General features: G+C 41.8%; 1 protein-coding gene across 1 annotated transcript in view; it reads right to left on the reverse strand.

Moving 5' to 3' along the window:
- Window positions 1-25,881, reverse strand: part of BRINP1 (BMP/retinoic acid inducible neural specific 1) — a 381,254-nt gene extending 355,373 nt beyond the window's left edge. Inside the window, exon 1 of the mRNA XM_037059155.1 lies at window positions 25,792-25,881. The gene's annotated coding sequence lies outside the window, so the exon portion shown is untranslated. The remainder of the gene's footprint in view (window positions 1-25,791) is intronic.
- Between the last annotated feature and the right edge of the window lie 260 nt (window positions 25,882-26,141).

Here is a 26,141-nt window from a genome sequence, read left to right on the forward strand (position 1 = left end):
TGAATTAGTGACTGAAGGGCCACCTCTGGCCACTGGATGGGTAAACTTCCTGCTGACAGTTCTGAGTCATTTTATGACTTTCTAAGAGTTCCTGGCAAATTGAAGCACCAAGGCTTCTGGAGCAGCAGCCAACCCAATGATGCGTCCTTGTTGGTTATCCCTCCTTCCCCAATCACTCCCAGACCTTCACTCTTGTTCCCGGGAATTAGTACCTGCAGGTGAGCTGTTATCTGAGGCCCCTCCCCCACCAAGGGCATCCAGGATCAGAGACCTAGGGTTTGATTTTTCCCCCACTGACCCCCAAGTAAGACCACTTGTACCATTGGCCACTGGCTAATTATGTTTTGTTTTATGTATTTATTTTTACTGAAGTGAAATTCACATATGATACAATTAACCATTTTAAAGTGCACAACTCAGTGGTATTTATAGAATTCGCCATGTTGTGCAATAAGCAGCTCTTTAGTTTAAAAAATTTTTCATATCCCACAAAAAAACCCCATTACCCATTAAGTAATTGTGCCCCATTTCTCTCTCCCCATCACCTTGATAACCTCTAATCTGCTTTCTAACTCTATGGATTTGGCTAGTATGGCTATATCATACTAAAAAATCATAAGGGGGAGCTATTGTATCTGGCTTCTTTTACTCAGTTAATTTTTTCCCACAGTTCATCTAATTGTAGCATATATCAGTATTTTGTTCCTTTTTCTGGCTGAATAATATGCCATTGTATGGATATACCACACTTTGTTTATTCCTTCATCTGCTAATGGGAATTTGAGTTGCTTTCACCTTTTGGCTATTACGATAATATCGCTATACACATTCATGTGCAAACAGTTTTCTGTAGAGATACATGTGTTTAGTTCTCATTGGATATATACTAAGAAATGGAATCACTAGGTCACATAGCAACTGTGTTTAACTTCTGGAAAAACTGCCAAACTTTTCTATAGCACATCCCTACCCACAATTTGTATATGGCTGAGTCCCCCCTAGATCTTGCCCTGTTTGCCTCTGTGGCCTGTTTATTGGCTTGCATCTTACAGGTATAGCAATCAGCAGAATGTTTACAACCTTAATAAAAGGCACTAAAGAGAGAATAATTTTTTGGAAAACATTAGTATTAATTTTGATGTGTCGGGTTATAAGGTTATGAAACACAAGAGGGAGAGCCATGCTGCTCTTTATTATGTAGGGAGATGAAGGTGGACCTCTTAAGAAGAAAGGAGGAAGAAGAGTAGGAAGAAGGGAGTTTTAAAAATGGCAGGTAGCTGAATGCTGGGTACTGGCTGATGTGATTTCTCTCAATCTTGGACACCCAGACTTCTTCTGTAAAATACAGTACACTTTCAAACACTAGGACTAGATCATTTGTATCATTATGGTAGTGGTGTTTGCCAATTTTGCAGAAGGGATGAAATTTTACAATGGGCATAAAGTGATGTGAGGCAAAAAAAAAAATCCATGGAGTTTCTAAGAGGTAGAGAGATGCAGACAAAGGTGAACACCCTCTTCTATGCCACACCTTACTCCTACCTTGAATTAGCAGAAATCTGGGGAGGACTTCAGCCTTATTCAAAACTTGGAATTGCTCTGGCTCACAAAAGGCAAGGAGTCTTCAAGGTGATATCTGGGGTTATAGAAGTATAATCAATACCTGTGGGGGACAATGGTCATACGGCCAGGCAGATAATTATCAATGCTAATTGTGAATTCATGGAATCAATCTGCACATTTCAGCACTTGAATGTAAAACAATCAGCAAGCTAAGTACAAACACTCCTTTGAATTGAGCAACACACAGGGCACTTTGCTGGAGCGAGTATGTGGCAAGAGGCTCCTTCAGAGAGCTCACAGCCTGGTAAAGAACAGACGACTCAAACAGAAATGACTGCACTGCAAAATGAGATGTCCTAAGTTTCATGAGGTGGAGGAAATAGAACATTGGATGCAGTCCACTTGAGGAGTACAAATATATTGCTGGAGGAATTCTGAGGGAAGAGGCAATAGGATGAGGAAAGATGGGGAGGCAGGGCAGGGGAGGAGAGGGGAGAGGAAAGGGGAAAGGGTAAAGGAAAAGGGAGGGGACTAGAACTAGAAAATGAGATCAGTACTGTTCAAGGAAAACTTTAAAGGGCAATAGAAAGAAGAATAATGTAGGTGTAGATGCTAACAAGATTTGAGTCAGAGGGGCATAAAGTCAAATACTAGCTTTTCCATCTATTAATCTTCTGTGTCTTTGGATAATCTATTATCTCTCAGAGCCTCAGTTTTCTTATAAGGAAAATGGGAACATCACCTACTTTGAAAGGTTGTCATTATGAACAATTTGAATAATGCATTAAAATACTGGCACAGACTAAGAAAGTGTCTTTTGATATTTCCTGTTTTACTGAGTATACTTAACAAGAACAAGTGTAAGGTGTTGCATTTTGTTAAATGACATCCATCTCTAGAGATGTCATATGACTTTTTTCTCCTTAGTTCTATTAATATAGTAGATAATATTAATAAAGTTCTTAATATTGAACCCCTGTGCATTCTTCAAATAAAACCCACTTGATGGTGATACACATCTTTTTCATAGGTTGATGTTAATATTTTTGCATTGATACTCAAGTATTACAGATTTCTACTTTATTTTTTGGTGCAATTTTTGCTAAGTTTTGGAACAAGCATTATACTCATCTTATCAAATGAATATGAAAGTTCCTTATGGTTTTATGCTTTTCAGTAATTTAAGTAGCTGACTTATTCTGATTTTAAAGATTTGGTAGAATTCAAATGTGAAACCACCTGTCATAGTAAATACTGTATAAGAAACTTTGTAACTACTTTAAGTTTTCTAAGACAAATGGTCTATTTGGACTTGCTAAATTTTAGAAAGTTATAGTTTTTAAAAAATATCAATTTTATCTGATTTCCCAATTTATTCCATAAAATCATGCAAAGCAGTCCCTTGGGGGTTTTCTTCCTTTTTTAAAAGCTATTTCCCCTTGTTGTTTCTTCTTTTTCCCCTGTTATTTCTAATTTTACATATCTACTTTTTCACCCATCAATTTCTTGATTAGATTTGTTGATGGCTTATTTTATTGATTTTTTTCAAAGTATCAACTTTTGGATGGTATATTAGTTTAAGCATTTTTTAATTTCTTTTCTAATTAAATACATTTTATTGATTATGCTATTACAGTGTTCCATTCCCCCTCTTTATTACCCTCTACCTTGAACACCCCCTCCCACACACATTCCCCCTCTTTAGCTCATGTCCATGGTTCATACATGTAAGTTCTTTGGCTTCTACATGTTCTATACTATTCTTAACTTCCCTCCACCTATTTTGTACCTACGATTTATGCTACTTATTCCCTGTACCTTTTTCCCCATTCTCCCCTTCTCACTCCCCTGCTGATAATCCTCCATGGGATCTCTATTTCTATGGTTCTGTTCCTGTTCTAGTCATTTGCTTAGTTTGTTTTTGTTTTTGTTTTAGGTTTGGTTGTTAATAACTGTGAGTTTGTTGTCATTTCACTGCTCATATTTTTTATCTTCTTTTTCTTAAATAAGTATCTTTAACATTTCATGTAATAAGAGCTTGGTGATGATGATCTCCTTGAACTTGACTTTATCTGAGAAGCACTTTATCTGTCCTTCCATTCTAAATGAAAGCTTTGCTGGATAGAGCAATCTTGGGTGTAGGTCTTTGCCTTTCATGACTTGGAATATTTCTTTCCAGTCCCTCCTTGCCTGTAAGGTCTCTTTTGAGAAATCAGCTGACAGTCTGATGGGAATTCCTTTGTAGGTTACTGTCTCCTCATCTTTTTCTGCTTCTAGAATTCTCTTCTTCATTTTAATCTTGAGTAATGTAATAATGATGTGCCTTGGTGTGTTCCTCCTTGGGTCCACCTTTTTTGGGACTCTCTGAGCTTCCTGGACTTCCTGGAAGTCTATTTCCTTTGCCAGATTGGGAAAGTTCTCCTTTATTATTTGTTCAAATAAGTTTTCAATTTCTTGGTTTTCCTCTTCTCCTTCTGGCACCCATATGATTCCAGTGTTGGAATGTTTAAACTTTTCCTGAAGGTTCCCAAGCCTTCCCTCTTTTTTTTTTTTTTTTGAATTCTTGTTTCTTCATTCTGTTCTGGTTGAATGTTTCTTTCCTCCTTCTGGTCCACACCATTGATTTGAGTCCCACTTTGCTTTCTGTCACTGTTTGTTCCGTGTACATTTTTCTTTATTTTACTTAGCATAGCCTTCACTTTTTTCTGTAATTTGTGACCATATTCAACCAATTCTGTGAGCATCTTGATTACCAGTATTTTGAACTCTGTATCTGATTGGTTGGCTCTTTGTCACTTAGTTGTACCTTTTCTGGACCTTTGATCTGTTCTTTCATTTGGACCATTTTTTGTGTGTGTGTTGGTGCACATAGTAAGGATTGGAGCCTTAGGTGTTCACCAGGGCTGGGCAACCCACATCACTAACTCATGATGCTGTATGTGGGGAGGGGTTAGAGAGAGAACAGTGCCACTTGCTCAGCTCTCTTCTGGCTTTCAGTCATTTACCCACAACCCACAATTAAATTGGGCCCTTCAGGTGCTGGGGTTTGTGGACCATGTTCACCTCTCCAAAGAAGTCTCCTGTGAGGCTGGGAGTTTCTCCCACTGCCACCTCAACCCCCATGGGTGTTCTCAATTAGAAGCATTGAGGCTTTATCTGCCTGCACTGGAACCCCGGGTTTCACGCACATGGTCTGTCTCACTCCTCAGTTGTTCCTCTCAGTTTATCTGGACACAAATGTGGGACTGCCCAGTCCACAATCTGCCACCTCACCTGATCCTACAGCCACTGTCTTACTGCAAGTCCTCTCTGCCCAGCTGCCCATCTCTGTCCCTCCTACTGGTCTAGATGAATGGTTTCTCTTTGGAAGAAACTTTGGAAGGAAGTCTGACTCCTTGATTGTGGGACTTCTATACAGTTTGACTTTCTTTCAGTTCTGATTGGATTTTTAAAAAGATTTTCTTTATGTATTTTTAGAGAGAGGGGAAGGGAAGGAAAAGGGGTGGAAATGAAACATCACTCTGTGGTGGCCTCTCATGCCCCTCTACTGGGGACCTGGCCCACAACCCAGGCATGTGCCCTGACTGGGAATTGAACCAGTGGCACTTTGGTTCACAGGCCCACACTCAATCCACTGAGCTATACCAGCCAAGGCAGTTCTGGTTGTCTTTTGTTTTTAAATTTCTTGTTGTCCTTCTTTTGGTTGAGCAAGGAAGCAGTGTGTCTACCTATGCCTCCATCTTGGCTGAAAATTCAGTTTAAGTGTTTTAGTTCATTGGCTTTTCCTGTCATCTTTATTCATCCCTTCCTATTGCTTTCTTTAAGTTTATTTTATTCTACTTTTCTAGCTTTCTTGAGTTAGGTATTTTATTCATATACTTTTATCTTTTTAATTGCATTGATATTGATATTTCATGCTATAATTTTTTATCTGAAAAATGTTTTAATTTTATCTAATAGATTTTATATGGAATTTTAATTACCATTATTTTCAAATTACTTTATAATTTTGTTTTACTTTCCCTAAGGCTTTTTTAGTAACCAGTCAAAATATTTTCTTGGTACAGAAACTTTTTGAAACTTGTAAATAGTTTGTGCTTTCCTTGAATATAATCATAAATGTTTATTATTTATAATATTTGGAATTTATTTAGGAGCATATGTGGTTGTGTCTCTCTGAGAGTTCTCTAAAATATGGACAATTGCATGATTATTTTATGCACTTCTGAACATAATTTGTATTATGAATTATTAAGAATCAAATTCTAGGTATATTGTGTCATTTAGCTCTTCTAAATTTTATCAAATTTGGCCACTTCTTGGATTGAACTGAATTAGGTATCTTATATACTGCTATAAGTTTCTATTCCTTCTTGTATCTCCTATAGTTTCTTTTATATTTTTTGCATGGTTTGGAATGCATAAATATTAATAATGGCTCTATCTTTATTGTGCTTCACAAAATTTAACATTATAAATATTTTTATTTGTCTTTTTAAAATAATATTGTTATACATTTAGAGTGATCAACATCCCAGTTTTCCCAAGGACTTCCCAGGATGTGAGAATGTCAGTGCTAAAACCAGAAATATCCCAGGCAAACTGGACAAGTTGGTCATCCTATATAAATTTTACCTTTTCTGATATAAAAATTATGAACTTAATTTATTGTATTTACTTATATTTTGGCAACAGGTTTATTAATATATAATTCAAATATCCAAAATCTTACCCATTTAAAGTACAGAATTCAATACTTTTCAGTATATTCACATAAATGTGTGCCCATTAGTGCAATGAATTACACATATGATGGAATATTACCTGGCAATCAAAAGGACCAAAGATGATGCATGTTAAAAATATAGATGAATCTTGAAAGGATTATGCTAAGTGAAAGAAGACAGTTGCAAAAGAGCACTTTCTGTATGATTCCACTGATGTAAAACATACAAGATAGACAAATCTATAGAGACCAAAGGTAAATCAGTATTTGTCTAGGACTAGGGGGTTTGAATGAAATGGTAGTCACCTTGCTAATGAGTATGGATTTCTTTTCGGAGTAATAAAGACGTCCTCTGATTTATATTTTTATTTGCCTGGCATACATTCTCCCTGTCCTTTTATTTTAACTTTTCTATATTTCATAATTCAGTGTCTATGTCTTTTATTTATACCACAGCATGGAGGTTTTTTTTTCACTAAATCTAAACTTTTTAAAGTAGGTTAATTAAGCCCATGATATTTTTTGATATGATTATCATATTTGCCCTCTGATCCATCATATTGTTTTAGATTATATTTTATAAGTAGTCTATCTTTTATACAAATGGTCTTTCTGTTTTACACCTATTTTGTTTTAAAGCTATTCTGTTTTACACCTATTTCCATGTTTTTAAGTTTTTCTGAGGTGGGGAACCTTAGGAAAGTTTGTGCATTTGTTCAAATTGCCTCCCTTATGTTAATACTAGCATATATAATACCTCTGGTGTTCTCCTTTGGCAACTGACTACTGGTTTACCACTATCAAGAACATTGACGTTTTCTAGTAATCTCTAATTCACCATCTTCTACCCCAGGAATTTAAAGTAACATCCTTTTATTACAAGGTAATAACTATAAAGCAACCACTTACTCTACATTTTACATGCTCTCCCCCTTTTTAAAAGTAGATTCACTGTTCCTGTAATTGCAGAGCACACAGTTGTGAAAGCCTATACTGTCTCCCTCACACTTGTCACTGATACCTCGTGCTACAGGTAGCCATATATTTAACGTTCCCCACCAGGCCTTATGTCAGTGTCTCTCCAGTCATTTTAATGCTCCTGTAGTTTACTCAGGGAACGCTCCTGGGGGCAGTATTTCCTGAGTTCTTGCTTATTGATAGCAGTTTGTCTGCAGTCTTTATACTTGAAAGTAAGTTTTGCTGGGTTTATAATATATGACTCATATTTTCTTTCCTTGAGTATCTTAAATATGTCACCCCATTGTCTCCTGATACAAAGTGTTGCTGTCAAAAAGTCTCATGACCATCGGATTTCCTTTCCCTTTTTAAAGAACTCAGTCCTTTTGCCTGGGAGCCCAAAATATTTTTTACAATGTTTCAGTATCAGTCATTCTGGGTCATTTTTCTTGGGCACATGATGTGCCTTTTCACTATGTGGTTTTCAATCTTTTTTTACTCATTCTACAAAAGTTGTTTTAGACTGTTCTTTTTATTATTTCTGCCCCATTGCTTTGGGGTTTTTTTCTGTGTATTCTTATAATATATATGTTATTTTTTACCTATTTTCCAATTCTGTCGTGTTCTCTCAAATCTTTTTTGCTGTAGTCTTTATTTTAATATTTAAAATTTTACTCCCTTTCACTTTTACCATTTAAGGCATTTTATGCTGTTTTTATTCATTCTTGTGTTCTTCCCAAATTAGTCTTTATTTCTGAAATGAATTTTTCTTTTACCGATAATTTTTCCTTCAGTTCTATAACTTCATGGCTAAATTTTTCTTCTACAGATTGATGCTTTTCTTTTATTTGCCCATCATTATTTTAATTTCTTTTTTATATTTTGAAATTTTAGGCTACAGTTTTGTAGCTATGTTTCAATGGACTCAAACTTGATCATTTTCTGTCATCTATTCTTTTGTGAAATTAGTTTCCCACAATTTCTGGAAAGAATAAGTGGGTCAAGACTGATTTCCTAGCTTCATGGTTCCAGAGCTCCCTTTTCTTGCTTCATGACAAGACCTGTACTTCCTTAGCTCTCCTTGTGCCTCTCCCACTCTTATCTGAGCTTCTCTTTCCTTTGTCCTACCCGCTCTGTCCAGCCAGGTTGCTGCTCCCAATCCTTCTACCTGCTTTCTATTAAATGTCTGGTGGAGAGTTGGCTCCTGCCCTGCCTTTAGGGTCATCACAAAATCTGTCGCCAAGATAGATGTCTTACCTTTTGTCTATAGCTTTGCATGATCTAATGTGACAGATTTCAAAGGGATGGTGTGTCATCCACATGTGCTCATCATTTGAAGTTTGAAGAAATCTTAGTAACTCAGATGTTTAAAAAAAACCTGATGGCAGTGGGTTTTTGGTTTTGATATCTAGCTCTGTGTTTATAGGGAATTTAGTAAAATGCAAAAACTGCATCATAGATGTCATCTCCGAGAATTTGCTGTATTGCCTTTTGCAGTGATCTTTAAAACACTCATTTACCACAACACCCGACATGTGCGGCTCCCACATCCCCATGAATAATCACTGCATCTATGTTAAAGGTCTTTGCATCATTTGTTACTGATTCTGTCATGTGACCTCTATAAACCTCTATAAATATGCACAATTAATGTTAATGGAGGACATTTTAGAGAAATATGTCTTACTCAACCACTTATTCATTATTCAAAATAAACTAGTAAAATAACCTGTGTAAACACAAATAAGTGCACTTCCTCTTTGGGGAAGTACCAGCTGAAGGGAAAAGTATCACCTGTGGGCAGTGTAGTCACTGGAGAAGAGTCTGGGAAGCCACAGTGAAACTATGACATAGATGGACACAAAAGAGTGTCAGAACACACAAGGATCCATTGGGTTGTATGGACAACCATCACTCAGTTCTATGGCTTCTCAGAGAAGTGAGAGCTTAATGAGAATTTGGTATCCAAGGCATACCTCACAGGCGAGGGAGAATTTGATCAGTCTGAGAAAACAAATATATTTGGATCGACAGGGCATTATAGTTGGGTACATATATTATGGCAGTGGATAGAGGTGGGTTCATGCCTGGCTGCTGAGAAATGGACTCGTTTCTGATTTGGAGCTCCAGAAACAAAAGCAGCATTTCCCACCATTTCTGTTTACCCAACTAAACATATCTTCAAACAAAATACAACAATTCAGCAGAGATATGGTGGTTGTGAACTGCAGGTAGAGGTCTCTTGGTGCCTTCTAATGCTTCCCTAGCTCCTTTTCCTGGGAATATTGAGTGTGACTTCACACTTTCAGGGTCCATCCAGAGAAGGTGTCAAAGGCTAGGGCTCTGCTGATCTAATGATACATACCTGTAACTCAACTACAACCCATCCTCCTCAGGTCCAGTTTCTGCAGCTCACATACACGCACGTGCACACACTTTATTGATTATGGGGAGACATACAGCACAGATGAAGTCCCTTTAGTTATCTCCTTTCTCCACCTATTTTCCCAATAGTACTTGTCACACCACCCCACCAGCATCGGCACCACCCCCGTTCTGTTAGTCTCTCTCCCAGGACCTTTCCTCGTTGTCTTCCCCTCCCCTACATGTGTCTTCCCTCCAGATTGCACCATTCCATTCTTTCTGAGAATGTATTTAGCCCTCCCTCAGCCTGGCTTCTCCACTTTGCTTTCTCACCCAACATTTCTAATCAGCAAATTAAAGAGTCTCATCTCAAATCCATTCTCTTCATAAAAAGAGTAGAAGAAGAGGACATTATAAATATCACTAAAAGATAAACCTGGTAAGTCCATGGTTTCTTCTATGGCTCCGTCTTCAAGTTCTTACAGACAATTTTCTTCAAGATGCTTGCTATTCCTTCTCCATTAGGCAGTCAGAGCATATGACAAACTATATTTACCAATTGCTATCAATACAATTGGCTTTTAGCTGGATTGAAGGCAAGGGGTAAAGCACATGCTCAATTGCCGTCATTGCAATCTTAATGTCGTAACCAGAGGGCACGGGCACATGGGGCGCCAGGGGATGCCACAGGTCAGAAATGTCACATTTCCTTATTTAGGACTACAGCCCTGAGATTCAGAGCCACTTTCCTGGTTGCATGGCTCGCAGCTTCATATAAAGCGCAAGCCACATGTGCCACAGTTGATGATCAGGACATGTGTGTGTGTGTGTGTGTATGTGTGCATGTGTGTGTATGAGAGAGAGAGAGAATGTGTTAATGGGGCAGGGTAGTAAGGAGTGAATAAACTTATACAGCCATTTCTGACTACCACTACAAAGCACTGTATAGTACAGTGCTGTAATGGCCTGATCAAGGAAGAGGAACATGTATTAAGATACATTCTGTCCATAATTAAATCCTCCCAATTATCTATTGTTATCCGCTTTGTGCAGATGTCTGAAATGTGGCTCAGAGAACTCAGATAACCTGCCCAAACTTGTACAACACAAGATCTCTTTGACCCTTGAGTTCCTGTTCTGTCCACTCTCCGATGCCTTTTTCAGAGTCCCCCACCAACACCCCCCAACAACCCACTGGCAGCTTTACATTTCAATGAGGGAACTAGGTTGAGGTCAAACAGGGAGCAGCTATTGACAATGGCACTCCAGCTAATCTCCACCTGACCAGTGGTCCACCATGTTCTTTCTCAGGTTTGATAGACCCAACACCAGACACACCAGCTCAGCCACACCAGCTGGAGGAGACAAGCAAGAGGCCAGCGCATACCTTCTCTCTGGCCAGCTCTACAGCCTATTCCTCTTCTGTCCTAATGCTGGGATCACACACTCCCTCTCCCCCACTAGCCTTGCCTCAAAGGATAGCAGCACAGCTGGAAAAACAGATAGGTCTTTCTAACCTTCTCATGCGTGTGCTGTGGGGCCAGGTAGCTCTATAAATATGGTAATGGCTTCTCAAGCGTGCTTCGACTGGAAATGAGACTGTGAGGCAAGCAATAGGACGTTCCCACCAATAACTGCCGTGGCAGTCTTGCTGGAGGCGACTATGCATCTGAGCTTCAGGGTCAAATGAACTCTCCCCATCCCCCTTGAATAGATCCCCTCTCCTCCTCCTCCCTCCCTCCCTCCCTCCCAATTAATCGCCTGGACCCACCTGTCTGTCCCCTGAAAGCACTGATGGTATCACCAAGGGGCGAAGGCAAGCGGCAGCTCATGTTTAGTCTGTTACCAGGAGGCCCAGACTTCTGATGTAAAAAAAAATACACCAGCAACAACACAGCTACACTGATGTGTACAATGGGAAAGCAGCTTGACACTTCCCTGCCGAGAAAAACGACAGCTACAATAAAAGCCAAACTCCTGCTCAGTCTAAACGACCGTGTGCTCAAAGACGCTCTGCTGCTACCAGCCTTTCCCTAGCTCTTCCTTCACTGACGAGAGTGGATGGTGACCACCGCCCCTGCCCCTGAATGGCCTGGAAATACGGTCTGTGGAAAATGGTGCCTGGGATTCTAGAGGGACTTTAGACAGAGCTCTTAACATGACGCTAGACACTTCCTCTTCTGTCACATGAAACTAATAACGCTTTATGTCAGGTTGTTAGATGATTCTGAAATCCTAGTAGAGGTTTCTGCCTCCTCCACCCCCACTTGCTCTTTCTTGTTAACATGACTTTTCCTTTTTCAGGCAGCAGCTAGACCGCCTGGCTTGCACTGATTCAACAAAGGGAGAGTGATGCAGGAGAGAAAAGGCTTTGGGAGTGTCCAAAGTCTAGGACTGGACAGGGGATGACATGCTGGGTTCATGGGACAGTTTGCTGTGCCACCCCGCTGGTGCCTGTGGAGGCCTTCTCAGAATATGGTCACCTCAGTGCGAAATAGCTTTATGAGGCAAAACCATGACTCTTGCACAAATATAAAACGAACACGTTTTGAGGCTTTTATTTAACTCAATGAATGGAGAAATCAGGAATAAGTTACAGACCTGTCCCCAGGAAAATTTAAAGAGCAGACGCATACAAAGGCAGTCAGGAAGGCTGAGGCGAATGCGTTACCACATATGCCACTTGCCTGGAACCGGGAAGGTCTGGAAGTGCAGGGGTGAGGGAGGCAGCAGGACTTAATTGTACCTCTCTGGTGCAAACTCCACCTCTGCAGACAAGAGTCACTTCCATTACTCTCGGTTTTCCTCAGCTTTCAGAGCAGTGAAACAGCTCAAAGGCAATGAAAGGTGAGAACTGGAGAATCAGACAACCAGAGGGAGTGCCGGAGGGTGTCTAACAGTCCACAGGAAACCAGTCATCATTTTTTGCCATTTCAAAGTTTTTAAAAATAATTTTTTTCTGATGAATAGATACAAACTCAGAGGAAGCCAATTATATGGAAAGGTACTCATTAAAATGGTTTAAAATTTTGTGATGCAGTAATACACTGAGCTCCTAATACCCTTGGAATGTTCTAAGTGATGAGAACAATAAAGGTGCCTTTTGTTATGTTAATAAAGTTACTTTTGAAGTCACCTAAAGATAGGGGCTGGTTGCCAGTGGGGCCAAGTGACTAGAGAATTGGAATTTTCAGTCTTATATCAAAATTGCCAGAAAACTCTCAGAAGCCAGGAAGAGGTTGCCAAGGGAATGTGGTCGGTCCTACTGATAGCCTGATTTCAAACTTCTAGCCTCGCACTCTGTGAAAGGACGAATGTCTGTTGTTTTTAGCCACCGAGGTGGTGGCACTTTGTCATGGCAGTCCTAGCGATCTGACAGAGAGGCTTCCTAGAAGAAGTGACATTTGAATACATTCCATTATTCCAGCCAGAAACACGAGATTTGTTTGCCCAACAGATGTGGACCAGAAGGAATCGTTTCTCTAGTTTTTCTAGTATTTACAAGACTGCATATTTTATATACGCATTGTGCTATTCAACTTCCCTTACAAAATGAAAACAGCCCTGTGCCCTATGAGCTGGAGTTTGGTGAAGGCTGCGCCTTTAGTAGCATCATGGGTGGAGTCTTGGGCAGGCCCTGCTTCCCTGCACTCTTGCACCTGCCCTCCTCACTCTACACTCCCTGCCTGGCACCGATCGTGTAATAAATGAACGAACAGGGTCTAAGAGTTTAGCCAGAACACAGTTCAGACCAGGAGTTTCTGCGTATCTCCCTGGAGCCCCAGTGAATGGAACTGACTGCCACCTGTCCCCCAGAGCCCTGGCCACTTGCTGTGTCAGTGTCACTGGGGGATGAAACCGCTCCCACTATCTGTAATTAAATCACCACTCTCCAGACATCCCCTTGGTCTGCAATTTATTACCCTGCCCTGGATCTCGTACTCTTGCTGCTGAATTCCAATGTGATGGATCTCAAGTCCCTTATAAGTTCCACAGTTTGCTCTTTAAGTGGAAACGTTTACATTTTGATTGCCTAACATGGTTCTATCATTTCTTCATCCAGCAGGATGCCAGGGCCCAGCACGGCACTCAGAAAAAGTAAACCAGTACGCCCTGCCCTCCTTCACCAAGACAAAGCTCAGGCCAAACCTAATGCGTCTGAGACGCCTTCCACAGTGGGTACAGGAATACCTGAGATGGTGTGAATATCCCAACTCAACATGGAAACAGAGGTGGAAAGACTTGGATTTGAACTTCAGCCTCACTACTTACTAGAAGTTTGGGCAAATTACTTTACCTATCTAAACCTTATTTGTAGAATGAACATACGAACAGTCTATGGGAGAGGTAGTAAAGGGTCAAGGGGTTCAAATGTATGTTGACAGAAGGATATTTGACCTCAGGTGGGAAACTCACAATGCCATATACACATAATGAATTATAAAAGTGTACACTTGCAACCTATTTAATTTTATTAAAATAGGTTAGGGGCAACCAATTGAACTTATTGGGGCAACAAATTTGCCCCAATAAGTTCAATTTATTTTTTTATTTTTTCTATTTTTATCATTTTTATTGTTTGAATACAGTTGTCTTCATTTTCCCACCACCATTTTCCCCCACCCACCCCCACCCTCAATCCTACCCCCTTTGGCTTTGTCCATGGGTCCTTTATACATGTTCCTTGATGACCCTTTCCCTTCGTCCCCTGGTTATCTCCCTCTCCCTCTCCTCTGGTTACTGTCAGTTTGTTCTTTATTTCAATGTCTCTGGTTATACTTTGCTCACTTGTTTCTTTTGTTGATTAGGTTCCACTTATAGGTGAGATCATATGGTATTTGTCTTTCACCACCTGGCTTATTTCAATCAGCATAATGCTCCCCAGTTCTATCCATGCTGTTGCAAAGGGTAGGAGCTCCTTCTTTCTTTCTGCTGCATAGTGTTCCATTGTGTAAATGTACTACAGTTTAATTTAAAAAATAAGTCTGTCACACAGGATTCTCATAATGATTATATAAGTACTGAGCACAATGCCTGACATGTAATAAGCACACTTTAAAGTTGGCTGCAGCTGTTACTATAATTGTTACTGTTACCAATTTCAGGGCTATTTTGATTGTTGCTGTTGTTATTATAGCAGAATGCTTCACTATAATGCTCCAAATAGGGTCCAAAAATTCAATTGCATAAAATAGAGGATCACATTATTGTAAACTTTAAGAAAAGAACGAGTAAAATTACTATGTAGAAGAGTAAACTTGCCTATCATATTATATCTAAATTCATATTATCATGACATGTGTTTTTTACAGTGATTCTCTGAAGTGCATTTACTTTGCAGAAAAAAAAATACACCTGTTTGGCACCAGTTGGAGTCACAAGGCAGATCCAGTATCATAGGAGAGCCCTCCCTGGTCATTTGCAGAAGCCCAGAGCTGAGCATGGAGCTGTGAGCAAAAGCTTGAGTCAAAGATGATAAAGAAAGATCATACTGGAGGGGGCATACAAGGCATCAAGACAGAGAGATGTCATTTGGGATAGCACCTCAGGCTGATGGAGATACAAGGGATAGGATCCCTGAGTAATAATAGAGGTGACAGATAACCCTCTTTCTGGGAATTTGGGTAGTCTGTGTTCTCTTTAAATAGGAAAGCATACAAAGAAGGGGGATTTTCTCCTCCACTTTCTTCTATAGTTATAGCATTCCCCCTGAGAACTGCAACTTATCTATGCAAAATATGAGGCCATGTCAACACCATGAAGGATTTTAAATATAAACAGATCAGTACAGACACAAGGCAGAGTCATCTGTCTCCCTAAGGGACAACCTGTTTCATGTCACTCCTCGGATTGGCAAGCTTCAAGGGGTTCCCTGTTACCAAAAGAGCAAGATCTAAGATCCTAGGATGTCTGCATGCTGCCCAGATGTGGGAAAGGTAAGTGTGCAGGAGAATGAGGCAGTAGCCAACAGAGTCGAAACGCTGCATTTCCGACGTCAGTGGAAACCTGACTCCTGCCCAACCAGTCACCAGTCAATGACCTGGGTCCCCTCAATCCATATCTTTTCTTCTCCTAACACACCCATCCCATCAAATAATCAATCACACACTGAGCTCTTATCAATGGAACTCCTAAGTAGCTCTTGGACATGCCCACTGTTTCACTTCCATTCTCTTTGCTACTGCCGTTGTCCAAGTCTAAACTACAACTGGAGTACCATTTGGATCCCAGATCTCTCCCATTCCTCCCCCCAAATCATCCTTCATATTCATTTTCAGAACAGGAAAAACTCTGATTTGATGTGTGTGCTGAGAGAAAGTGATGGGGAGGAAGAGTGTGTCCACGAGAAACAAGGCTTGGCTAGAGAAGAGGCAAATACTAATAATAGGTTACTTTTTATTGAGTGATTATTATGTATTGGTGCTGTGCTAAATGCTTTCTGTTCATTATCTCACTTAGTTCTCCACAAGCCCCATGCCATAGACAGGTGAGGCTTGGAGGGTGTGGTAAATGAAAGACAGCTGTACATTTTTTGTTGTTGTTTTTCCTCCCATTGAGACACGAAGTCCAATTGCCCCAGCTTTCCCCCAGGCTGTCTTCAACACTTGGTCCAGCAGGACAATGCAGCAGAAGCGATGCCCTTGAACTTCCGATGCTGGGTCATGAAAAACCTTTCTTAGAATATCCTCTCTCTAAAAGCTTTGAGAAACTATGTAAAAAGCCCAACAATACTGAAGTGGTCACTCAGGGAGAAGCCCAAACCACAGGGACAGGTCCTGGAACACAGGTGCCATGGGCAGACAGACACAGGCCGAGGAGCACTGAGCCATCTGGTGGTCAAGTGAAGAAGCCCTCTGGGAAGTGGACCATCCAGCTGAGGCCACACAGGTCCAAAGTGAACTGCCCAGCTAGGCTCCAAGTCCTTGATCCACTAGACTGAGCTCAATATAAAGCGGTTATTGCAAACCACCATGTGCCAAAACATATGACCTGAATGGAGAAGTTAACGCACTTGATCCAAGTTACATAGATCTTGGAACTCAGTTTCAGATCCACGTGGTGTGATCCCAGAGTCTGCACTGTCAACCAAGGGGCCATACTGTTTCCACAAGTGGAGAATGTTGGGTGGTAAAGTTGGGAGAGTAAATGCCCAGAGTGAGGAAGGGGGAACGGGGAAGAGGCCACTGATCAAGGAGTTTCTATGTAGAGTCATTGCACTAGAAATAGGTTCTCTAATTTAATTCCTGAAAAAAAGAAAACCCCAAACCACTGAAAACAGGCATTATTACCTCCATTTCACTGTAGAAAGCAAAGAAAAAGGGAAAGCATGTTTCAATAGAATTTGCCCAAGTCCAACATTCAGGAAGTCACGGAGATGGGCTTTAAACTCAGGTCCAAGTCCAAAGCCATCATGATCACTGTCCTGGGTGGCCTACTCCCAGAGTGAACTCAGGAGCAGGTCCCAGGGCTGGATCCTCCTGAAGGAAGACATTTGTGCCCACAAAGGCAGGTTGCAGCTCCAGGTAGGAAGCGAGCATGCTAAGGTTAAGAGTGATTTATTCCGCTTCAACATCAAAAGACAAAACTTCTAATTAAAAGAAGAGAGAGAAAGCTGCCAGAGATGGAGCAGGGAGCCCACACCATCTGACAGTTTCAATTTTCACTGGCAGCGCACTTTCACGGATTGATATTCTTTTCTTGCCGGCTCAAGAAAACCACTGGCTTCCATAAGTCATCTTCTGAAGTCACAGGTGACTGCTGTTTTAACCCTGGCCTTGCCAGAAGCTTCGGCGGCAATGATTCCCGCTATGTTTCAATGGTCACTACCTGCTGTGTTAGAATCTATGGAAAATGCTTGACTCTGTAATTCCACTTAACCCCCACAAAACCCTATGAGGTAGGGACTACTAATATTTCTGACTTAAAGGTGACTGGATGGAGTTCTGGCAAGCTAATCGGAATTGCTCAAGATCATAAAGCAAATATATGTCGAGGCTGGTATTTCTCTAATGTTTGAACCCAGACACTTCTATTACAGACTAAACATCTTCACTGGCAGAGACATAAGGCTCCATACTTTTCGCTTTGCCACACTTAAAAAAGAAATTGGAGACACAAAAGAATCCTGTGAGTCAGGGGTCCCCAACCAGTCTACGGCCTGCTAGGAACCAGGCTGCACAGCAGGAAGTAAGCAATGGGAGAGAGTAAGCGAAGCTTCAACTGTATTTACAGCCCATCCCCATCGCTCACGCCGCTGCCTGAACTCCACCTCCTGGGATCAGCAGAAGCATTACATTCATTCTCCCAGGAGCAGGAACCCTGCTGTGAACCGCGCATGCGAGGGATCTAGGTTTGCGCTCCTTATGAGAATCTAGTGCCTGAGGATCTGAGGTGGAGCTGAGGCAGTGATGCCAGCGCTGGGGCGGCTGCACATACAGATTATCATTAGCAGAGATTCTGCATTATGGTGATTTGTATAATTATTTCATTATATAATGCAATGTAATAATAATAATAGAAATAAAGTACACAATAAATGTAATACCCTTGAATCATACTGAAACTATCCACTGCACCCCTGGTTCGTGGAAAAATTGCCTTCCATGAAACTGGTCCCTGGTGCCAAAAAGGTTGGGGACCGCCGCTCTAAGTTATGTGCATGAGTGTATTGCCCTTATGTTATAAAAACCAAAAAGAAATGAACTCAGAATCATCCAGCCCATCAAACAATGGCAATAAGAGCTAATGTTTACATCATACTTACTATGAGCTAGGCATTGCTAACTACTTTAAATACATTACTTAATTTTCACAATATAACAATAGTAATTATAAGTCCGATTATTATCCCCATTGTAGAGATGATGACATTGACACAAGCATGGTGTCACTAAAATCACACAACTATTAAATGCAAGCTCAGCGATAACACCCATCCCTCCCGCCTCCTAGTCTAGAGTATTTTTTCACTCCACCCACCACATCCTATCATACGTCTGTCCTTTACTTAAAGAAATAGAACAATGTAGATGGGTTATTAGGCTGAGGGCCTTGGGGACTTGACATTAAAGCACTGGGATATTGAATGCCTTAATTAAGAAGAGAGCGTATTTGGGGCAGGGCTAAAGTGCAAAATTTAATGAAGCACTCAATTTTAGGAACAGCACTTGCATGACCCTGGTGACAAGAAGAAGTCCCTCCTCACATTTTGACTCTCAGGAACCCTGGCCCCCAGGGTAAAGGGTCACCCTGGCTTTGGAGCACATTAGTGTTGTTCTCATGAGGGCTGTGAAAGCTGTCCTGTGGGGGCTGTGATGGGAGACATCATTAAATATATCAATGTATCACCTCCTATCACCAGAAGCAGGCACACCACTATGGGCGAATCGCGGGGGGGAGCCTTTCTTTTGGGCATTTGGCACCTACTGAGTGTCTTTAATTTCCCCAGCACTGCTGATACAAAGAGAACCCTGGTCCTTCCTCTGGAGATGAGAGGTAGAGAAGTCGAAGTCCTCCACGGAATCACACACCGAGCACCACGTGCGCACCCGAGTGGAGGCGTGTGTGCAAGAGGCCTGGAGTGCGGGGAAGAGCCCAGCTACATCCCTGAGTGTGGGGAGGGGCTAGTCTGAGCCGGGACCTGCACCATGTCAGGGCTCTTTGAGTCTCGCTGACTCAAGAAGAGAACAGCAGCAGCAAAACAGATAGACAAAAATCACTGGAGGGATATAGGATCGATCCCTGGTCTTGAAAAAAGGGAACTAGACTGTTCCAGAAAGTAGGGAAGAGGAACAAGTGGACGGTCTCATCAGAATGCCATAGAGAGAATGTAGCTCCGATAATTTGTGCAGTGAGTGCCACTCTGCATAAGACTCAGATTTTTCAGAGAGTGTCTGAATGGCCTTGCAGGTCAGGAGTCCAGCCGCTGGCCAGAAGGTGGCACATACAGTGGGGCAAGTTCAGTTCAGTTTCTAAAAGGGAAATCAGGTGCCCTCGTTCCCAGGATGAGGAGATGCTGAGCGGGCAAAAAAGACAGCTATTCACAGGGTGGAAGGAAGGATGGAAGGGAGAAAAGAGAGAGAGAGAGAGAGAGAGAGAGAGAGAGAGAGAGAGAGAGAGAGAGAAAGGAAGAAAGGAAGGAAGAAAGAAAGAAAGAAAGAAAGAAAGAAAGAAAGAAAGAAAGAAAGAAAGAAAGAAAGAAAGAAAGAAAGAAAGAAAGAAAGAAAGAAAGAAGAGAGAGAAAGAAAAAAGAAAAGAACCAAAACGAAAAGAAAAGAAAAAAGAAACCACATTACTTTCCTAGGGCTGCTGACATGAAGTCTCACATACCAGGTGGCTTGAAACAACAGAAGAAATTTATTCTCTCACAGTCCTGGAGGCTAGAAGCTTGAAATCAAGCTGTCAACAGGGCTGTGCCCCCTCCAAACACCCTAGGGAAGAATCCTTCCTTAATTTTCTCAGCTTCTGGTGGTTGCCAGCAATTCTTGGTGCTCCTTAGTATGTATCTACATCACTCCAGTCAACTTCTGCCTGTATCACCACATAGCTTTCTCCCCTGTAAGGGTATGTTCTGTCCTGTCTCTTCTTAGAAGAACACCAGCCCATTGGATTAAGGACCCACCCTAATCCAGTATGACCTCATGTTACCTTGATTTCATCTGCAAAGGCCCTTTTTCTAAATAAGGTCACATTCACAAATACTGGATGGTAAGACTTTAACATATATTTTGGGGGGATGCACCCAATCCACAAGAGCAATCAGGTGGAGAGACGGGACTGTTAGAACTTCACCAAAGGACACAAAATGCTCAGAGAACAGTGACATATATACATGGCCAGAGACAGGTGCACAGGACAACTGGGAGCCGAGGCAGCTAGGGAGCAGACCATAAAGCATGTTTGCTGCCTGACAGAGGCAAGTTAGCCTTCATGTTGCAGAAAGTGGGGAGCCCATTTTCTCATCCAGGAAGTGGCACAATCCAATCTATGTCTTAAATGACCTTCTGCATGCATTGTGGAGATGGGTGAGATGGGAGCTGCTCTTTTAATTTCCCCTCACAATGGCTTCTGAGAGGACCCTCATGTGGAGGAGAGGACATTCCAGGAGCAGCTCCCATTCTGGCACCTGGAAGCAGACATCTCTCCTGCAGGACCTCAGGGACCTGCATCAAATCCTCCCGCTCCTCTCCTTTGCCTCCTCTTCCCTGAATGTCCTTGAAAGTTGTCCTCCCCACCTATCCCCGTTCACATGCAAAGGTAACATGGATTGTTCTTCCTCTGATCGAATCCCTCTAGTCATCCATCCAGGCTCTTCTCAGTGCCTCCACTCATCACGTCTTTGTGAAACGTACTTGGGAAAATGGATGTCAGGAGGCAAGAAGAGGAAAGAGAAAGGAATCCGAGATGTGTACCAATCAGCGTTTCCTTGCTTTATCCAGATGGGTGTCTGATGGAGCCCAGGCCAAGGTTCAGTCTTCGAGTGCCCCAGAGATTCAGGGTAGATGAAGGTCAAATGTGTGCAGAGATGTTGAAAATATTACAGAGAAGCTTCTATTAAATCAGAGAATGAAAAAAAAAGGACTTAGCATTTAGAGAAAGCATTCTTTGTTTCACATGGGTAGAAACTGGGACTTGGAGAGATTCAAAAGTGAGGCTCAAGTTACTCTGTGAGCACACTGCTTTGCTGAACTTGGACCACTAGATGTATTTCCTGAGACCCTTTCAAGATTTGGGTGCATCTGTCTCAGCACTCACTGATCCAGACATACTAGACTTCTTTCTGTTCCCAGAGCACTCCCTGCTCTCTCAGTTCCATCCCTCCCACCCCATCACCCTGAGTCCTTCAGATCCCAGGTTGGAGATGACATCCTCCAGGGCTGCCCCTCTCCTAGCTCCTCCTGTAAACACCCTTGGTGTGACCAATCCTGGGGTTCACCTGCCTCAACCTGAGGAATATACTCATAACAGACTTGCCATGGACCTTTGAACCAAAGTTGGGTACAATCACCTTTGGTAATTCCTTCCCCCTCCTGGGCCTCAGGTTCTCCATCTCTAAAATGAATGGTTGGGCTATACTATTTTCTGAAGTGTTTTAAGATGTCATATAAGGAGGCAAATATTCTAACTCAAAAACCACTGGATTAAAGAAAGTAAATCAAGTTTCTGTGTTGTAAAACTACTTCCCCAAACCCCGATCATGTTTCTATGCCCTGGGAAGCTCCAAGAGGGTGTTTTTATTGCTATTGTTGCTATTAATATTACTCGTTTTAGTGTTTTTCTCTCCACACTTTCTATAGAATTTATGCTTTCTTATTGTTTACTATGCATCAGACTTCATTCACCACTCTACGTGCTCTCTAAGCATCAACTCATGTAATGATCTTAACATACTGAATGAATTACTGCTGTAATTTTGTAGAAGAGGATACTAAGGCAGAGAGAGGTTAAGAAATGTGCCCAAGATCACACAGCTGGAAAGTCGGAGGGACAATATTCAATCCAGGATGGCTGGGTCCCATGCCCGTGCTCTTAAGCACTGGATTATGTTGTTATAGTTCGAAGAATTGATGTTCCATAGAGCACATACAGAGGGGAAACATCTTCAAAGTCTCTGAAGTTCTTTGAGATTTCACTCTGGAAGTTTTCAGACATGGTTTGAGGAACTGCTGTATTACCCTTATTATTGGCTTCACCCACCCGTGGCACTGACACCTGTGCAGCCCACTCCTCGGCCTCTGGGACTGGGCACCCTGGGCTACCACAGCTGTTTGAACAAAACATGAAACAGTGGTGGAATGACCACCATTAAACCTCCTCTCCTCAAAGTTTGATTCAGCCAGGCTCACCCTGTCCCCTGCCCAGTCCCCTACCTCCAGGCCACTGAGGTCCCAGCATGCCTCCCACATAATCTCACCACATGGGTTAGGATGCAGTGACGGGCTAGGATAGCTCAGTGAGGAAAAGAGATACCTGTTCTGCGTCTCTGACATTTCCATACTCAGCCTGTGAGAGCAGAAGACAGGAGTCCACCAGCCCCAGCAGGATGCCAACCACCCCAGGAAAATGCCTGATAATCTACAGAGGCTTCTAGGAACCCCATTCCTGTGCCCACCCTTCGGTGTCTTCCTCTGAATCTTTGCTCAGCTGCTACTTCTGTGTCTCTGGTCCCCAGACAAGGATTTTAGTGATCTGAAGAAGTAAAATTTTCTCAAGCTTCAAGGATCTTGGGGATGTTTCACTCTGCCCCACCATGTACACACTGGGAGACTGAAGCACACAGAGTGGGAAGGGATTAGGACCTTTCTGAGCTAATGGCAGAGTTAGGACCATAACTAGGATTTGCTGACTTCCAGCTCAGTGTTCTTTCCAATAGTGCAGTTGTTTCTTAGATTGCTCAGGAGGGAATGAAGAACAATTGGTCCAATGGTCTCATTTCACAGATGGGAAACCAAGGTCCAGGGAGAAGAAAAGACATCCCAGATTATGACCCATGACCTTGCCTTGGTGATTCCTGCTCACACCTTCCCTCCTGAGACTGTGAGTGCCATGAAAACAGAGTCCTTCACCACCACACCTGGGACATGACTGGCACAGAGCGAGTGCTCAATGAGTAATAGTTAATGGAAGATGGATCTAAGAACAAATGAATAAACACATAGAAAAATGATTAGATGAATGAATTAATAAATAAATTCACTTCTCCTAAGGTCTTGGTCCCAGTTGAGAAGAAATGCCTAGGGACATAACACTTTCAAGTTGTGTTCACTTCTGATGTCAGAGTTCAAATCAGCTTCCCAAGTTTTTCTGAGCATGTGATGCGATGAACAGAGAACAAGCAGTCGGCATCAGCATAGATCTGGGAGGACGGACCGCCACAAAGGTGCTGTGTTTACCTTTCTCTCCAGGTTACAAAGGTCCCTTCAGACTCATTATTACAGTAATCCTCAAGCCAGCCCAGTGTCTTAAGGTACATCATGCCCACTCCACAGATAAGAAGACTGAGCACCACAGAAATAAAAGATCTATCCCCCGGCCACTCAGATCCCAGGGCAGAGTCAAGCTTGGAATCCAGTTTCCCTCTTGGCTTTGCTGTGCCAGAGACTGTGCTAAGGCTATCTTGTGCACCATTAAACCAAGAACAGCTTGTACTTTTTCCAAAAAGGAATCTGGAAACAGCTGGTGTCACTGTGCTGGGACCCTGTGGGCTCAGAAAAGATTTAAACTACAGCTCCAAGGACAGAGCTCATTTCTCACTCTGTCTCATCAGGAGTGGCCATCAGCGCCTGCAGCAGGGAGCCTGCCCGTCATCCACTCACACCTCCTTCTCACAGGTGACAGCCCCACCAGCAGCTCTATCCCACATCTGATGCCAATTTCTTAGAGACAAATGGTGGGACTTTTTCTAAGAAACCAGGATCTGCTGTTTGTTCAATCAATATTTGTTGAGCTCCCTGCTGTGTGTACCTGTATTTGCTAGGGAGTTGGGGGAAGAAGAGAATGAACAGTCCTATTACTTGCTAAGCATGACACTCGATAGCTTATATACATTATCTTCTGTATTATCATTTGTTGCTGCTGCTGTTGTTGTTATAATTTAAGGCTATCTTTTATTAAACATTTATGCTCTTCCAGAACTTTATCAGGCACTTTGCATTTCTTATATAATGATGACTATGATTACACAGGGTTGAACAGTGCCCCCCAAAGTTCATTCCCATTCAGAATCTCAGAATGTGATCATCTGTGGAAATGGGCTAATTGTACACATAACCAAATTAAGATAAGGGGATACTGGATTAGGATGAGACCAGACCCAATTACTGGTATGCCTTACATGATGAGGGAAGTTTGAACACATACTCAGAAGCTTTTCTGACAGCTCTGAATACTCAGGTTTTACATCAAGCAGACTCATTAAATGTTTCTCCAAATAATTTTAGTTGCATGCTAAAAGAAAATCTATCCGTCACTAAGAGTTCAGTCCTAGTTGATCGCAATTTACTATGTTCTGAGCAACACTGCAAGCCTTCTACTTGGATTAACTAGTTTGGTCTTTGCAGTTGTCATATATCTGTTATTGCTCATTTTTACAGCTGAAGAAATTAAATACCTTGCCCAACACAACATAGCTAATGGGAGGCAAAGCAGGGATTCTAACCCAGATTTAACTACAGTGCTATGAAGAGCACACATTTCCCCTCTTATTTACTTGTGATCTATGTCTATCACTCATCTCTCCCCAAACCTCTCAAGAGATGGCCATGTTGATGACCTTCTTGCATTGTCTAGAAATGTGCCTCACACTTGTCAGCTGCATCATCAATCTCAGTTGAGTGATTAAACACAAAGCATTTCTCATCTGTGAATTGTGAATGAGCATGCCTGCCGCATGTAAGGCCTGTGAGAATGCAATGAAATAATCCACATAAAGTGCCAATCTTGCAACCAGGCGAATAGCAAGTGTTAGCTGCTGAAGCTGCACAAAACACAGGCCTATCCTCAAGGAACACATTTTTAGAAGGTGATACGCTATTTGGAAGAAAAAGTTTACTGTGAGACATAACCAAAAGCTTCCTTAAAATTAGATAGAAATTTGATTACAATGATGGTTGCACAACTCTGTAAATTTACTAAAAAATCATTAAATGACACGCTTAAAGTGGTACATTTTATGGCATGTAAATTATATCTCAGTAAAGCTGTTGAAAACAATAGAATGGAGAGACTAACAAGAGAAGGTGGCATTGAGGTCCCTATGAGCTGGGCCATTCTGTCCACAGGACCCTACAGATAAAAGCCTGATGCCTGAGATTTGCAAGGGTCCATGAGTTCTACGGGGAGGTGGGGAAATATTAGGTTCAAAATACACATGAATGCAAACTGTAAAATCAAAATCAGTTCACGCAAATGCAGCCTGCACAATTGAAATCCATTGTTTAATTAAATGTATCTAAAATCTAACATTATTATCAAAGAGAGGTTTATCAACCAGAGAGGTTTGCTCCCTCTCTGTCCTCTCCCAGCACCCAAGCTTCCTCTGCTGTCTCCTCTTGAGCACGACCCACGAGGGCTGCCTCTGCCACTGTGTCCATAAGGCTTTCTAGCACCCGCGTCCCCATCAACTGGTTCATTCTCTGAGTTTCTCACGATAAAATCCTAAGGCAAGAACCCAGTTGGCCTACCTCATCTTGAGTCAGGACAGATCGCAGGTCACCGTGGAACATGAGATGTGTTGCCTTCCATTCCAGGGCCTACCTTGCTTAGTCCAATCATCTGCTGCCTGGAGTTGGAGAAAGAACAAGGAAAAAGGTTAAGTCCAAGACATGGATGTTTAGGAGCCCGTCTTTAATTGTCCCTGGATTGTATTTCCCTATATGCCAAGAGGTCCTAAAGGTAAGCATATAAAATATGAGCTTTATTAGGATGAAGGGGTGCTATCACCCAGTTGTGTTTTTCCTCAGCAGTTTTAGGAAGCCACAGAAGCTCCCTAAGTTCTAGTTTCTTCATCTATAAAATAAGCACAATAATTGCT

Source organism: Sturnira hondurensis, unplaced genomic scaffold, assembly GCF_014824575.4.
Source record: "Sturnira hondurensis isolate 20B ecotype Veracruz unplaced genomic scaffold, ASM1482457v3 Scaffold0010448, whole genome shotgun sequence".
Taxonomy (NCBI): domain Eukaryota; kingdom Metazoa; phylum Chordata; class Mammalia; order Chiroptera; family Phyllostomidae; genus Sturnira; species Sturnira hondurensis.